Genomic DNA, 16,973 nt, shown 5'->3' on the forward strand with positions numbered 1-16,973 from the left:
TTCACAAAAATATTATTTTATGAAAAATATTTTGGCACAGATATATGACATCACTTCTGACATTATATTCACGCCGTGAAACTTGGATAAAGCTTCAAAACTTTTCTTTCATGCTTTTTTGAACTTGCGATTACCTTACATTTCACTGATGTGAATTTTTAAAATCTCCAGCTTGGAACCACCTCATCTGCTGCAGTTGATCCCTTGGGTGCTTTAGGAAAAAATGCAGGGTATGCATGCAATGGACCCTATGCCTATTTCTATTTATTTTACTTTTCGTATTTCCATATTATGTGTAACAGCCTCTATGTAAGGGGTACATTCCTTTATTTCATTTTATTAGATAGAGCATATTGTTAAGTTTCCTAATCTCCTTGTTCTACATGGTATCTGAGCCTGGGGTAAAATTGTCATGGAATTCTTGTCTTATAATTGTGGCCTTCAACTCTTAAAATTGGTATCTCTCCTCTTTTCTCTTATGATCATTTTTCCCTTTCTGACTTTCCCAACTTTCACCCTCCTTACATGTTCTTGTTCCTTTTAGTCTTCAAATTCAATAGTATTTTGAGGTTGTCCTCGATCATCCTTATCTCCTTGCAGTCTGATAAGAACCTTCCCTGGTCGTACTAGAGTAAGCGTGTGAGAAAGCTTACTCAGACCAATAAAGTGCAAGGACATGTGGGAGTCAAACATAGTTGACCAAAGGGCTTTAGACCCTATATAAATAGGGAATTTTGAGTGAAGATGGCACGCAAGAAGTTGGTTACGATCAAGAATGCTGGAGCTCAAGATTGTGATCTTGATTCTGGCGGAGAGGAAGCCCGATCCAACGTACCTCCATTCTATTGTTCTTTCCTTTAACTTGTCCCTTTTCTAGTTCTCTGAGAGTAAGAAACTGATACAATTTGATTTTATGATTCTCTCTGGAAATACGCACATTGTTGTCTTATATTTGACCGAATTGTTTGACAATTCAAGGATTTCTATTTTCCTGTTTCTCGTAAGATCAAACAGGATCTTAACACATTCGTAACTTTTGGCCTTTCTGAATGTAATCATTATCTCTCACCTCGTTCTCTCAATTTGTGAAACGATCAAGCATCTCTCTCTCTGTGTGTCTCTCTTCTCACAATTGTTGTATACATCCTTTGTATTACAATCTTGTTATTCTTTCTCTTGATACTATGTCTCCTCTATTCCTTGATCTTCTTCTTGGAATCTTGAACACTTTTAAGATTTCTTCTCTCCTATTCAAGATTCTGGCTTCCTTATATGATAAGCTACAAGGAAGGACATATCAAAGCAAGCGAAGGCGCCGAGCTTCAATCACACGTGACAACTAATCCGGCACGTTCGGCCTTCAAATAAAGAGAGGGAGATTCTATATAAGGGAAAAGGAGAGGAGAATGTGGATCAGGAAGTTTGTTATGGCCAGTGATGAACGACAGGAGATTCTCCTCGCGCTGCTGCTGTTGGAGCAGATTCGGACGACAGCACTCATCCCTCTCCTCCCCTCTCTCCTCTTCTCCATCGTGCCCTTCATTCTACCTGGTTTCTCTTCTGGTTCATTCAGACATTGTTCTCTCTTTCTCGCTGTGAGATATTATGGAACTTGCAGATATCTTTCCTTACGTTTGAGGATCTATATAGTAGAGTCTCTATTAGAACTCCTTGCAACTATTGTCTTATTCTCGCTATAGGAGACTGGTTTTCATATATTTCGTGTTAAGAGATTCCGGTGTCTTAACATTATATTTCTGAGGTCATGAATTGTTCGTCAATTTCGTTCAGATTGAATCACAAAATCTGTCTTTCTTCGTGGTTGATAATCATCTCTTACTATCTCATGGGCGTAACCTTGAGCCCTTTATTAACTTTTATTAATTTCTCGTCTTATCTTATTGCAATTTTTTTCTGCATTATAATTGACCTTTCTTGCAAGGGTTTCTCTTCCCTGAAATTAGTATTTCCTTAATCCCTATTGTGATCAAGATACCTAATTACATGTTAGATTGCATAATCCTTTCTAGTTCTGGCATTTTATACATGGCTCATATATTTCTACCTTCCATAGTAGTGATATCTCAGCCACCCACTGGTTACTGCCATAAGTGGCACTCCCCTCTCTTGAATATTTTATAGCTTTACTTTATTGATAAGATTTTTTTCCAATGGCTCAGACATATTCATATTAATTTGAAATGAAAGCATATATTTCACTTTATTAAAGATTCCCCACTTCCAGTTCTATCATCCCCTTTATTTGACTAGTGGCTGGAATAGGAAAGCAACTAACATCGCGGGATAGTTGATAGAATGGAACTGATTTTTGTGAATAGGTTATCAATCTGCTTTGGAATAGTTTTTTATGAAATTCCAGCAACGCAGGGACAGCTGGAAAATTTTTGGCCACCAGATCTTACATCAGTTGATCGAGGCTAGTTTTGATGGAACACAATTTTGATTTAATTTAATTATGAATATGAGGCTGATTTGCACCTTGAGAAGTATAGTTGCCATTTCAGTCCTTTTTCCTCTAACACTCCCCTTTCTCTTCTCCTTCACTGTGCCATCTGCCAAAATCACAGCTTTCCCCTTTGGGACATGTCTCTACTCTACTGCCCTTTCGGCCTCCCTCTCCTCCAATATCCTTACTCCGCCACCCCTCCCAGCCAGCATCCCCCTTTCCTCTCACCTCATCTCTGCTTTCCCCTCATGATTTGTAGATGTTGGATTCCCAAGCCTCTTTGTTTGATAGGTCTGCAGACAATATCCCATGCCACCAATGCCAGCCCTCAACTTTGGTCCAGGCTGGTGCCTTTTCACAAGAAACAACTTATCATGCCTTCGAGTCTTTGACTGATTCCTGCTGTCATCTAGAACATTGAGAGGTGGAAGATGATAATTGACGACAATATTGCCCTCACTAGCACCATCGGCTGTCAAACCTTATTCATCCTCCCTCTGGTCAATGGCAGGCCCAAGTATCACATAAGTAGACTTTTGAGCGCTGCAATCACCGCCTCTACGCATTGTGTCTCCTCATACGAAGGCGGCTACTCACAAATGCTGACTTATCCCCATTGATTTTTAAGCCAGAGAAATCTACAAATAGGCCGAGTAAGGTGAACAAGTTTTTCGCCTCCTCCACAGAGCCTTGTACAAAAAAGGTGGTGTTATCGGTGTACTAGAGTAGCGGAACATCCACTAGATAGCTTGCTATCTGGTATTCCTTCAAGAGACCGTGGGAACATGCTTGATTAGTGAATCAATGGCTAGGACGAATAGTAGAGGGGAAAGTGGGTATCCTTGCCTCACCCCCCTTTGCATTTGTATATGCCCCCCTTTTGGCCTCATGTTCACTAACACTGAGAAAGAGTGTGATGTAATGCATCTCTTCACTCACGTGATCAATTCCTTTGGGAAATCCCTCTTCATTGATGCCCACAAGAAGCCCCAGTCTAGTGTGTCATGGGCCTTGGCAAAGTCGATCATCCTCATTAAACGCTTGGTCCCCTGTCTTTTCCATGAAGCTCAGATATCTCCCCCCACGACTGTGCTCTCGATCAATAAGCGACCCAGTATAAGCACTAGCTGGGGGGACCGATGGTCTCCGTGATCACTTCCCTCAACCAGTTTGCCAAGACCTTAGCAATAATTAGGCAAATGGAGTTGGTTAGCATAGTTAGTTTGAAACTCTCGATTCTTTCAGCCCTTCTAGCTTTGGTAGGAGGAAGAGATGTGCCTGGTTAATTCTCTCCATACCACTGGTTCCTTGCTGAAATTCTTCAAGCAAGGCCATCATGTTTGGCCTCACCAATTCCCAAAACTCTTTGTAGAAGAACACAAGCAGACCATTCGGGCTTGGCGCCCCTTTGCTGTTGACTCCTTAAATTGCCTCCTTGACCTCTTACTCTGAAAAAGGACAGATCAGCTCTATTTCATGACCAGGTCCAACTTACGTGCAACCCTATCGCGCCACATCCACCGGTTTTGTTGTACTTTCTTATACAAGGAGCGAAAATGTTCTGCAGCATTACAACCCACTTATTGTGATCCGACATGCTCCTGGCCTACCATCTTCAGTTTCTGAATATTGTTGATCCCTCACCTCCCATTTGCTTATAGATGAGAGAATTTTGTGTTCGCGTCCCATACATGTAGCCATAGTTGTCTGGACCTTTGTCTCTAGTCCATCTCAAGAATCTTATCTTACAGCGCGACCACAACCATCCACTTCCTTTGTTCCTTTGCTTCATCTTCTTCCAAGTACCAAGTATCCTCAAGTCATCTAGTTCTTTGATCCTGTGCAAGGCCTCTCTTCTGGTCTGTTTTCTGTTCTTCTATATGCACTTGTGGACCTCCACGAGGTGATACAAAGCCCATGAATTCTGGCGGCTAGTGATTCCGTTTCAGATCTGAGTTTGGTTTATGCTTACCACTTTCTCTCTACCTTGCCCTTGAAGCCAGCCTCCTGTAGCCACGACCTGTCTATCTTGAAATAGGTAGGCCTTCTGACTGCTTTGTTTCCAGCCTATACAATCGGGGTATGGTCTGATAGTGGTAGTGGGAGTGGGAGTGATCTTACATCCTTTAAAGGGAACCGTTCTGCCAGCTCTATGGAACATAGAAATTGGTCTAACCTCGACATCTTGTTGTGGCCCATTGTGCTTCTCCATGTATAAGTATGGTGGGTGGGCCCCATTTCATGGAGTGATGACTCTGAAATGAAAGCCCAAAAATCCTCCAAGTTGGTCTCTCTCCCTCTAGCATTGTTTGGTTGTTCCCTTTCTCATAACGTCACATGAAAGTCACATCCCATTAGTATCGGGCACCCTTGGAATGTGCCCACCAGATAAGCCAACTCTCTCCATAGATTGCTTCTCAGGTTGATATTTGCTAGACTGTAGACCAAGACTATGACCATCTCAAAATTTTTTTTGTTCATACATTTTAGCTTTTGACTATTGCAGCAAACTAACCTCTCCGCGTGTCCATTTTTTTAGAATATTGCCTTGTTCCATGCCACCACTACACCTCCAAACCTCCCTACTGCATTAACTACCAGAAAGCTCTCAACGAAGCATCTTCCCTGTGTATATCTAATGGGGCACGCCATCTAGACCCGTCGAAGCTGTCATCCGACCTGCCGGCACCGTCGTCGACTGCCCGGCGTTGCGTCCAGATGACCGGCATGCCAAGGCGCCAATGAAGACACCCGGCGCCACCAGCCCGAGTGAATTATGCTCATCTGTCGTATCTTGATTTCTCGTCTTTTTTGTTAGTTTCATTTTGTGTTTTTTCAGAAGCGTCGAGTCACCTTCGTTGCATCACGATGCGTTTGTCATTTTGTCCGTGTTTTGTGTATTAGTCGTCATGTGGGAGGGGTCCTTAGTCATTTTGGACTCCCCTCCCTTTTCTCCCTTCCTTTATGTTCTATTTCCCCTTTATTTTTTAATGAGGGCCCATTATATAAGGGCCCCCTTAAGGATCCATTAGGGCCCATTAATTCCCCTACTTAAGGAAAAGATGGTTCCCTTATAAACTCAGACCAGGAAGAAGAAGTATTCGTTTTTTGTTTTCTCTCTTGGTCTCACATTGTAGAAGGAAGGAGAGAACGGAGAGGGAGAAGGACCATGAATTGAAGGGGAAGATGAAGGACACCTGGTGAAGAGCTGATTCCCGTCGTCAAAAAAGGGCTACCCCTTCGTCGTCCCTCCTTGTCCATCGAGAGTTCAGAATCGACGGTCCAGCATCTTTCTACAAGACGCGTCCGTGAAGGGGTGGTCTACGACCGTGCTCGCCCTCCGGTCTTCGTCCATGATGTTGAACCGTCGCCCCCCTTCCTACCTGTGACGCTGTGACACCCGGTGGCTCTGTTGCGCCAGAGGGGCTCCCGAACGAGCCCGACAGTGATCTAGACTGACCACCCGTGGCCGTCCCCTAGCGATCATCGACCTTGCGCCTGTTAGCCGATTCGATTGCACCGCTCAATCATTGTGGGGCGTTCGTGAATGTTGCATCCTCCGTGGGGCCGTTGCACGGATCACCCAAGCAGCGACCCCAGTGAATTCCGATCAATTGACGGAATTCGGTCGTCACTGAGAACAGAGCGGCCGTGCATCTTCATGTCGGCCGCCGCTAGGGTTCTCTCTCTGCCCGTGGATGGGTCTGAGAGGTCCCGTGGTTCAATAATCAACCCATTATCGATCCGCACCTCGCAATATGAAGCTGGAGGTTCCAGTTGCAACAGGACGAATCCAACGTACCGTCACATCCCTCCTGGACCTTGGCCTCAAACTGCGACCGCTCGAAGTTGCTGAATTGACTCCGCCCGTACTGACCCTCACCAAGGTGGCTCCGCCGGAACCAGCAAGACTGCTCAAGCCTTTTCGGCAACGTGGCCCATCCCACCTCATCCTCAGCCTTATCCCTCTCCTTCGACCTTCACCGACATGCTCCTGAACCCATTAGTCGAGCTGCCGATCCTCTCCACCGAACCCGCTCCGGTCGTTGTATTGACAAACAACCTGCAAGACGAGCCACCGCAGACGAGGTGTGTCCTCTCTCCGCCACTTGATATATTATCCTTTGCAGTGTACTTTTGTCTTCATTCCACCACGCTCAGGCTAGGTAGGTGATAGAGGTAATTGAGAAAAACTACGAACATAATTGAGCGTCTTACTAGTACAGACGAGTCCATTAGTTATGAGCGAGCCATACGGATTGATTCCATTCGGCCCGTAGACGTCATCGTTCCCTCCAACGAGGTTTGAGAGGCCACCATCACCACCACCCAGCGACCCCTTCGGAGCACGGAGCTCCGCATCTCCCTCGAGTCGGAGCCTGCAAGTACGACACGTAGGATAGTGTCCCAGCATCTCCTGTCCTTCTATTCTCTGCCCTACTCCCGTGGGCATCTTGAATATTCAAAGAGAGAAAATCGGAATGGATGATAAGACTGACCTCAGCAGCACCAATCGTCTCCCTCTCGATAACACTTTTGATTTCCATCCCTCTAGCCGTCTTTCCACCTTCTCAATGAAGAGCTGTCAATCAGTTTTCGTCATCCTCCCCTTCGTCAGTGGTAGGCCCAGATATCTCATTGGGAGTTGCCTAATTAGTGTTCTCAGAATCTCCGCACACTGTGCCTCCTCTCTTGGCGATAACCCGTTCCACATAAAAGTTGATTTGATCCTGTTTATTTGAAGTCCTGAGAGATCTGCAAAAAGGTCAATTAGTATGGATAAATTCCGCGCTTCCCTGATTGAGCCTTCGATGAAGAAGTTGGTGTCATCAGCGTATTGTAGCAGGGGAATTTCATTAGATTTCTCGGATAATTGATAGCCTCGCAGCAGGCCCTTCATGCATGCTTGTTCAATACAATCTGCATCCAGTGCTAAGATAAACAATAGCAGTGCTAGTGGATAGCCTTGTCTCACTCCTAGTTGAGGCTGTATCAGCTGCCTTCTAATCGCCCATTTTCCAGCACTGTGCAGGAGTGCGATGTGATGCATCTCTTCACCCAAACTATCCACTCCTTGCGAAAGCTCATCTTTATGGAGGCCCATAGGAAATTCTAGTCTAAAGAGTCGCACGCCTTGGCGAAATCTACCTTCCACATAAACCCTCGTGTTCCCTTATGATAAGTTCTTTCCAAGAACCTATAAAAGGAGTAATCACCCCAGTCATGCCACGTCAGCCCAACGGAATTAACAAGCCAATCATCTTATAAATAAAGACGAAAGCCTCCACAAGGAAAACAAGATTCAAAACGTTGAAGGCTCGCCAACTCGCGGGAGAGGCTGGAGAGCAGGAGAGGCATTAATATCGGATCGAGAGATCCTGGTTTGTTGTTCTTTCATTTCTTCCTTTGTATCAAACGATCCCCACCTGGGTGGAACACATTCAGTCCTTTTGATTTTCTTAGTCAAGATTTCCCATTCGGCTATTTTAGAATGAATATCCTTTATCAGAATTGATTTTTCTTGGGGATCTTATCAATTGGTATCAGAGCATTGATCCTGCGACATTTCGACGCCAGAAAGAAATTTCAGACTGATTATTTCCGCTCAAGAAAGTTCACATTGATTAACTGATAGTTTCAAGAAATCAGGTGAAAGTAACAATTTCTTGAATTTTCAAAAGATAGTATTCTGGCCTATTACTTCAAGAAATCATTCTATCATTTCATCAATATTACAATTGATAGAGTCGAGCAAGATTTATATCAAAAAATAACTGATTCTTTGATTTTAAGAAATCTACAGCAGAGCATCCCTATTTTCGTGAATCAAAAGACGATTACTCCAACAGTTATCAGAGAAGTCCTCAGGAGAAATTTCATTGTTCTTGATTCAGTTTTATTCGGTTACGTCTGCATGGAAGGGTCAATGGAAAAAGGAAAAGGTTTACTACAAGAACAACTGGACACTGCTGATATCCTTTCAAATATTTTGATACAATTACAATCGATGAATTCAAAATTAGCAAGTTCACCTCAAGCTCGTAATGAACAAACCGAGGAACCCAAGAGAAGATGTGTACGAGTACCAGCCAATCAAGATGCATATGCAGAAGGAAAATCAGAATTTCGAAAAGGAGATTTGCCATAGTTCAATGGGGCAAATGCTCAAGGATGGCTAAATTGTGTGGAAAGATTTTTTAAGGTACACTGCATACCTGACTCAGAGAAGCTCCATTTAGTGTCACTACACATGGAAGGCCCTGCACAGGGCTGGTTTATATATAGAAGAAAATTTTGAATTTGATCACTGGGTGGTATTCAGGCAATATTTTGAAAAAAGGTACAAGTTCTCTTCCAAATCACTTTGTGAGTATTTCATGAACCTTCAACACAATGGTTCAGTATCTGATTACAGATTGGAGCTCGAAGATCTGGCTGCATTTCTTTCACACTTTCCTACAGATGTGCATGAGACAACGTATCTTAGAGGATTACAAACAGATATTAGAACTGAATTGAATAGGTATCAACCATATGGTATTCAAGAAATAATGGATTACTCGTTGGAAGCTGAGATTAACTTGCAGGTTCTGGATAATCGACCTGCTAGAAAAATGATCACTGAGAGCACGTCCACTCAAAATACTAACTTTCGACCAGGGACAACATATGCTCAGTCATGCAAATATCAAAGCAATATTCAGAACTCTAAACCAGCGACCACAACTACAGCTTGTGACCAAGCAAACAAACAAAGAAAGAAGAAATTTACTCGATTATCCACAGAATAATTCCTTCAGAGAAAAGAGAAAGGCTACTGGCCTTATCATACACTTCAGATTGTACTAGCTGATGGAACATATAGACAGACTACTGGCCTTTCACTAACGTACCTCTACAATTCCAAGGAATTTCCATACAACAAATATGATCCCATTTGAATTGGGAAAGTTGGATATCATCCTCGGCATCACTTGGCTCAGATCCTTGGGTTGGCTTCACTCTAACTATGACCATCTTATGTTGAAAATTTTATGGCAGGGACAGATTTTACTATCAAACCAGACCCAGAATTAAACGGGAAACTGCACTCTTCGTTTGAAGATGAAAGAGCTAATGAAGATTGGATAAATTCTATATGACATGTTCATTGGATAAATCAACAACACCTCATAGCTACCACCGAGGTAAAATCTCTAGATCCTGCTTCATATTTGCATGAATTACAGTCCAAATTCGCATCTGTATTTCAAAAACCAAAAGAGTTACCACCTTCTAGAGACTGCGATCATAAAATTCACCTTATTCCGGGATTCACTCTAGTCAACATGAGGCCTTACTGATATTCCTACTTGCACAAAAATGTTCTAGAAACTCTGACACAAGATTTGCTAGATATGAATATATTTCAACTTCGAATAGCTGTTTCTCAAGCCCAGCTTTATTGGTTACAGATTATGCATCGATTACAAAACTCTGAACAAGATGACCATTCCCAACCGTTTCCCTATACCAATTGTGGATGAATTTTTAGAAGAGCTACATGGAATGTCTACATTTTCAAAATTGGATCTCAGATCTGGCTATTATCAAGTAAGAATGGATCCTTCAGACATCCACAAAACTGCTTTCAAGACACACCAGGGTCATTTTGAATTCAATGTCATGCATTTCAGACTTTCTAATGCGCCAGCTACATTTCAATCCCTCATGAATACAATATTTAAAACGTTTGTACTTGTGTTCTTTGACAATATTATCGTCTACAACTGAGATACAAGCCAGCATGCAGAACATCTAGCCACAGTGTTTGAAGTTTTAGCTAATAACACCTTACACATCAAACCAGAAAAATGTCAATTTGGTAGAAAGTATGTGCAGTACTTGGGCACAGAATATCAATTGCAAGGGTATCCACTGATCCTTCAAAAATAGAAGCCATTTCACAATAGAAGTCTCCAACAACCATGAAACAATTGAGAGGTTTCCTGGGTTTAGCTGGTTATTACCAAGGATTTGTACATAAATATGCAGAACTTGCTCAACCCCTTGCTACGTTATTGCTTTTAAATGGTCAGATGAGGCTGAAACATCTTACAGGAAGTTAAAAGCAGCATTGTCATCAGCTCTAGTCTTACAGCTACCTGATTTCTCTTTACCATTCTCTTTAGAGATAGATGCATCAGGACATGCAGTGGGAGCAGTCTTACTTCAAAAATCGCATCTGATTGCGTATTTCAGCAAAGTTTTATCTCCAAGGAACAGATCTAAATCTGCATATGAAAGGGAGTTGATAGCTGTGGGGTGGGCTATCCAGAAATGGAAGCACTATCTTATGTTTCAGAAATTTTCTATATATATTGATCAATTCAGTCTGAGATTTTTACCTGAACAAAAAGAAGTTCCATTACACTACCATAAGTGGTTATCGAAACTGCTCGGTTTTAATTTTGATATTCACTATAAGTCAGGAAAGAAAAATACAGTAGCTGATGCTCTCTCCAGGAAAGGAGTATGTTGCTCACTTATAGTCACACATTGGCTAGACAAGCACATAACCGATCGAGAAATTCTTCAAGATCCCAGGCTTTTTAAAATCAAGAAAACACTAGAGCAAGATGCGGAAGAGGTTCCAAATTATACTATTTGCCAAGGAATTCTTTCCAAATTGTGGAAGTCCTACCAACATCAAATGGGTTTGATTCTATAATGGTAATTGTTGATAGATTAAGCAAATATGCACATCATTTGGCAGTCAAGCACCCATTTTCAGCAAATTCAATTGCGGCTTTGTTTACTAAAGAGATTGTTAAACTACATGGGATTCTTAGGTCGATAATTTCCGACAGAAGGAGTTTATTCACCAGCAATTTCTGGAAGGAGGTTCACAGACTACAAGGCATAGTGTTAAAATTCAGCTCTTCTTACCATCCAGAAACGGATGGACAAACAGAAGTCACCAACCGAGGATTAGAATGTTATTTGCAATGTTTTTCTTCAAATAATCCAAGAAAATGGAGCCAATGGCTTCATTGGGCAGAATATAACTATAACACTTCTTTCCATACGTCAATAGGAGCCTCCCCATTCAAAGTGGTATATGGATCCCCCTCTTTACTCAGAATTGGATCCCCAGTTTCCCCTATTGACTCCATTGATCTGCTATTAAAAGAAAGAGATTTGATGCTCACAAACCTCAAAACATATTTTTATAAGTCCCAATCTAGAATGAAAGCTCAAGCCAATGAACATAGAAGAGATGAATCTTTCAAAGAAAATGAACTGGGTTACTTGAAAATTTGACCCTACAGGATGAAGAGTCTAGCAAGAAGAGCTTTTGAAAAGTTAGGCCCAAAATATTTTGGTCCATATAAAATTCTAGAAAGAATCGGTCAGGTTGCATAATGCCTAGGTCTACCAGCATCATCGACCTTGCATCCTGTATTTCATGCATCATTATTAAAACGAGCCCTGAGAGACTCACATATTTCACAATCTCTTCCTCCATTTCTAACTCTAGAGCTGGAATGGCAGGTTTCTCCAGAGAGCATTCTTCAAACTCGACAAACTTCAAAGGGGTTAGAAGTGCTAGTAAAATGGTCCAATTTAGCGGCATGCGAGGCAACATAGGAGGATGCGCAACTACTACATAAATCATTTCCTCAATTTAATCTTGAGGACAAGCTTAAAGTCCAAGCAGGGAGCATTGATAAGTTCTTTCCAAGAACCTATAAAAGAAGAAGGAGCAATCGCCCCAGTCATGCCACGTCAGCCCAACGGAATTAACAAGCCAATCATCTTATAAATAAAGACGGAAGCCTCCACAAGGAAAACAAGATTCAAGAAGTTGAAGGCTCGCCAACACGCGGGAGAGGCTGGAGAGCAGGAGAGGCCTGCATCCAGATATCAGATCGAGAGATCCTGGTTTGCTGTTCTTTCATTTCTTCCTTTTGTATCAAACGATTCCCACTTAGGGTGGAACACATTCAGTCCTATTGATTTTCTGAGTCGCGATTTCCCGTTCGGCTATTTTGGAACGAATATCCTTTATCGGAATTGATTTTTCTTGGGGATCTTATCACCTTCCTCTTCCATGCTGCTAATATTTCCCCACCAGTTAGTGCACTATCAACCAATAGTTTGCTAAAAATAAAGGCTGACTGAGCGGGACCAACCAGTTCACCAATCCTGGCCTGTTTGTTAGCACCTTGGCAATAATCAAATAGATTGTGTTCGAACAAGATGGGTTTAAAGTCTCTAATTTTTTTCGCCGCTTGACCTTTCAACAGGAGGAATATATGTGATCTATTGATCTTCTCCATGTTTCCTCGTCCTTCTCTAAAGTCAGCAAAAGTGGCCATCACATCTGAACCGATCAGATTCCAACATTGGCAGTAAAAGAACACCGGGATGCCATCTGGACCCGGAGCTCCCTCCCCATTCAACCTCTTAATTGCTTCCAAGACCTCCTCTTTTGAAAATGGTCGGATCAATTCCACTTGATGTTCAAGACTCACCCTCCTTGCCCCCATGCCACACCACTTCCATGTACTCCGTTCTCCCTTTCTGGAGAAGGATCTGAAATGGTCTATAATGGCATGTGCCACTGCCCATGTGCCAATGTGTTCCCTCTCTCCCACCTTTATTTTCAATATATGATTTGTACGTCTCCTATCATTTGCCACCGGATGGAAGAATCTCATGTTTGCGTCCCCTGGGCCTAGCCACAGTTGTCTTGACTGTTGTCTCCAATCCATCTCCAGTTTTTTGTCTTCCTCGGCAACTACTCCCTACCATCTTCTATGCTCTTGTACTTCGTTTCCACCTAGAGTTCTGATGTCTTCCAAATCATCCAGTTGTTTTATTTTTATTAGGGCATCATTCCTCCTCTTCTTCCTGGTATCCCAAACTTGTGTCCGATACCCCATCAAATGTTGCCGCAGCCTTTTCAATTTTTGGGCAATGGTCTCTATGTTTGACCCTGCTCTTGGTCGTGTATTCCATGCTTGCACTATCTCTTCCCTGAAATTTCCCTATTGGAACCACGATTTATCTATCTTAAAATATGTGGAGCGCCTAAAAGCCTCATTGGTCGTCCACACAATGGGAGTATAATCCGATAACGGCCTTGGCAATGATCTCACATCTGCATTAGAAAACTTCTCCGCCATCTCGACTGAGCATAGAAACTTATCCAATCTAGACTTCCTCTCGTCTCCCGCCATGCTCCTCCACATGTACACACAGTCCATGGGCCCCATTTCTTGCAGGTCTGCTTCAGCTATGAATGACCAAGAATCTGTTGAGTCAGTGTCTAGCTCTCCCCTGTCCTTTGGCCTGTCCCCAGCCTCCAGCGTTGTATTGAAATCTCCCTCAAACAACATTGGCGATCCTTGAAATTTCCACTGTATGAAGCTCTTGTGTTTTGCACATTTAGAAACATCAAGATTTTTAATAGAGGAAGGAGAGATATTTCAATGAACACAAAAGCTGGATGTCCCAGACGATAAATGCAAAAGCCTAAATTCTTCAAGTCAATTGTCAATTTCCACCTCAAATACCTGGGCATCCACCATCAACCCTGAAGTTACTTCATCTTTAATGTAGATCAGGTCATTCCTTCTCTTAAAGAGTGAAATCTTCAAGTTCCTTGCCTTGTCATAAGCTAAAAAGCCCGTAAAATTAATAGTTGGTGTACATTAAATGTCTTGAACTTGGCATTAATCGGACATTGATTGGGCCTTAAGGTCACGTACATGTAAGACAATTTTAATTATCGCAGATTTCCTACCTTCACTTTGTCCATACCGGTTGCCGGTATAATTTCTCTCCCTGCAATTAAAACTCTTCAATCTCCATTGTATAGAGTGTGAGTAAAAAAAATCAAAGGAGAGGTTGTCATATGGTTTGTAGCCCCAACATTGAAAATCCAGTCCAAATAAAGATGCCTTTCAGGAGATGATAGCTTATCAAGTCTGGTACCAGATCTGGCCATGGATGTGATACGATCCCCGCCGTATCTAGGTCTCTCTCGTCATTTGATAGGACTCCAATGTTGAGAAGAACTAAATGCCAAAAACCAATACACTAATTTATCATACTAAGATCACAGAGTTCCAATATATGAAATATTGTGTGATTTTGAATCTCATTGTCAATACCAACGTGGAAAGAGAAGAGAAGAACCAAGAGTGACAACGGAAAACGCCTGGCATGATCAGACACAAGCACCTTCTCCCTCGAGCTGATCTCCACTCCTGCCGTAGAGCCATCGACTTCTTGAATTTCAAAAAATGATCCCCGATGAGTCCTCTACTGCTTTTATTATAGAATCCCAACGGAATCATTAGTTTGGTGCTGCACGTGCTGCTCCCGCGGCACGTGTGGAGTCTCTTGACTGTCGGCTTCTCTTTGTTCTCTGATAGGTCGAGTTGGGACCCTATCACCATTCCATCTCAATAGGGACATTTAGGTGGACCTTATATAATTCCTTCAAATTGGATAGCCCTCCCTTAAGGAGGCAGCAAAGAAGTATCATGAAATGTGTCTGGCTCGCCAGCTATGTCCATCCCACCACTGTCTTACTCTGGCCACGTCCACTCCGCCTGCCTCTCTTCGTGCTGAAGTCCACCTTAGTATTCGACGACCATCTCGGCATCTTCTCCCTCCCTTTTCCTCCTCTCCCTAATATGAACATGGGGGTTATATTAGAATGTAACACTGATCAAGACTTAAACTTCTCACACTCTTCCTTTAGAATACTGACCTTATCATTGCCATGCTTTGATATATTCTTCACCGCACCCAACTCTGGCGTCATGCCATTTTCTTGATCAGCTCCCAGAATGAGCTTGGAATCTTGGAAGTCGCCCATGCAAATCCAAACAAATTTCTTTCATACGACCGTTTTGTTTTTACATGTAGAGTGATGGCACTCTACATTGCTTCCATTGAATTTTTCTCTCTGATTTTTATGGTTCATATTTGTCCTCTTCTACATATCAGTCGTAGTCTCACTTTAAGAACTTAAATCACCTATAGTCTTCTGACTTTGCCTTGACCATCAGTCCTGTCCCGTTCTCCTCTTTAGGTACAATTGGAACCAATTTTAATCAACTTTTCTCCAGCACAATGTTTGTAGCCTGCTCAAAGTCGGGCACCTTTTCCCGATTAAGAACCTTACTCCGCAATGCCTCACACTCCGAATTTAGCCCATTAGAAACGTGATTATTCAATCCCTGAGAGTATACTCCCACTCATTGGGATTTTGAATTGGCCTTTAATGGTCTAGATCTAGCCAAAACGCATGCATTAGCATAATTTGTCACTGCCCTCTCTCCCTGATGTAAGTTCCACGTCTTTGTGTTTAGATATGAGTGTTGGGTTCTAGAGGCCTTGATCTGGATGAACAAAACAAAATGATGCGCAACGAAAGTCTTTTGTGAATCTAACAGCATCAACAAAAATATTGAAACGAAATACCTTTGCATGAATCTCATTCGTGATTTCTTCGATCCCAGAGCAAGACGAGTCAAGCTGCTCAAGTGTGCAACCTCTAGATGTATCCAAACGGTCCTCGGCGCATCGGAACTCCACCTTCTCATTGACGAACCTTGTTCTTTCTCCGTCGGCGTCGTTACCTAGCCTAGGTGAATTTTGTTTAGGTCCTTCTCCTATTTATACTAAGTGGGTATTTTTCATAAAACCCCCAAAACTTAAGTATATCTTCTAACGTCAAAAAGACCATTTGCGTGTGACCCTCTAGGCCCATGTATCAATCTAGTTAACGACTCTAGCGTCCCAATAACTTTTATTGGCCTTCCAAATTAATTAACTATATCATCATATAGATTAATTAACGTCGGATCGATTTAACCCAATCGATAGGCCGAGACTCCGACACGTGGGGTGCCAAGCTATACCTCGTGTCCTAGAAGATACAAAGGAGTGTGTATCGACTCACTCATGGAACCTGTTCATCATCGGTTACCATGCATGTATAATCCCTCATCCACTTAGGGTATGGTCAACTGCCAAACCCTAATCGGTCATCCAAGTTAGTACTGATGTATTCGAAAATCATCAGAGAACTCTTCTCTGATATTTCACTGCCTTGGCCAAGGACTTCATCGCATCATCTTCCTTGAGCTGTCACCTCTTATATCGAGGGTGGACGATCCCATCTTGACCACTCAATCGCCTTCATGTACTTCTTGATTCACCCGAACTAAGATCGTTTAGAATCCCATGATTAGAGACTCGTTGGCCATAATCAAAGTACAACCGTTCGTCTACAAGACGTCTTTGGTGTCTCAGGTCTAAGGACCACTTACACAATCGTGACGTGAATCAACCTGATTGACAGTTTGGTATAATACCATTCAGGGATTTGTACGGATCAATTCTGTGAACTCTTTCCACTAAAGAGCACCCACTATCTATCCTTAGTGTCGCCACACTAATGGCTACGGGATCGGCCATACTCATCATATGAGTGAGGCTAGAT

This window comes from Wolffia australiana, chromosome 14, assembly GCF_029677425.1.
Source record: "Wolffia australiana isolate 7733 chromosome 14, ASM2967742v1".
NCBI classification, from domain to species: Eukaryota; Viridiplantae; Streptophyta; class Magnoliopsida; order Alismatales; family Araceae; genus Wolffia; species Wolffia australiana.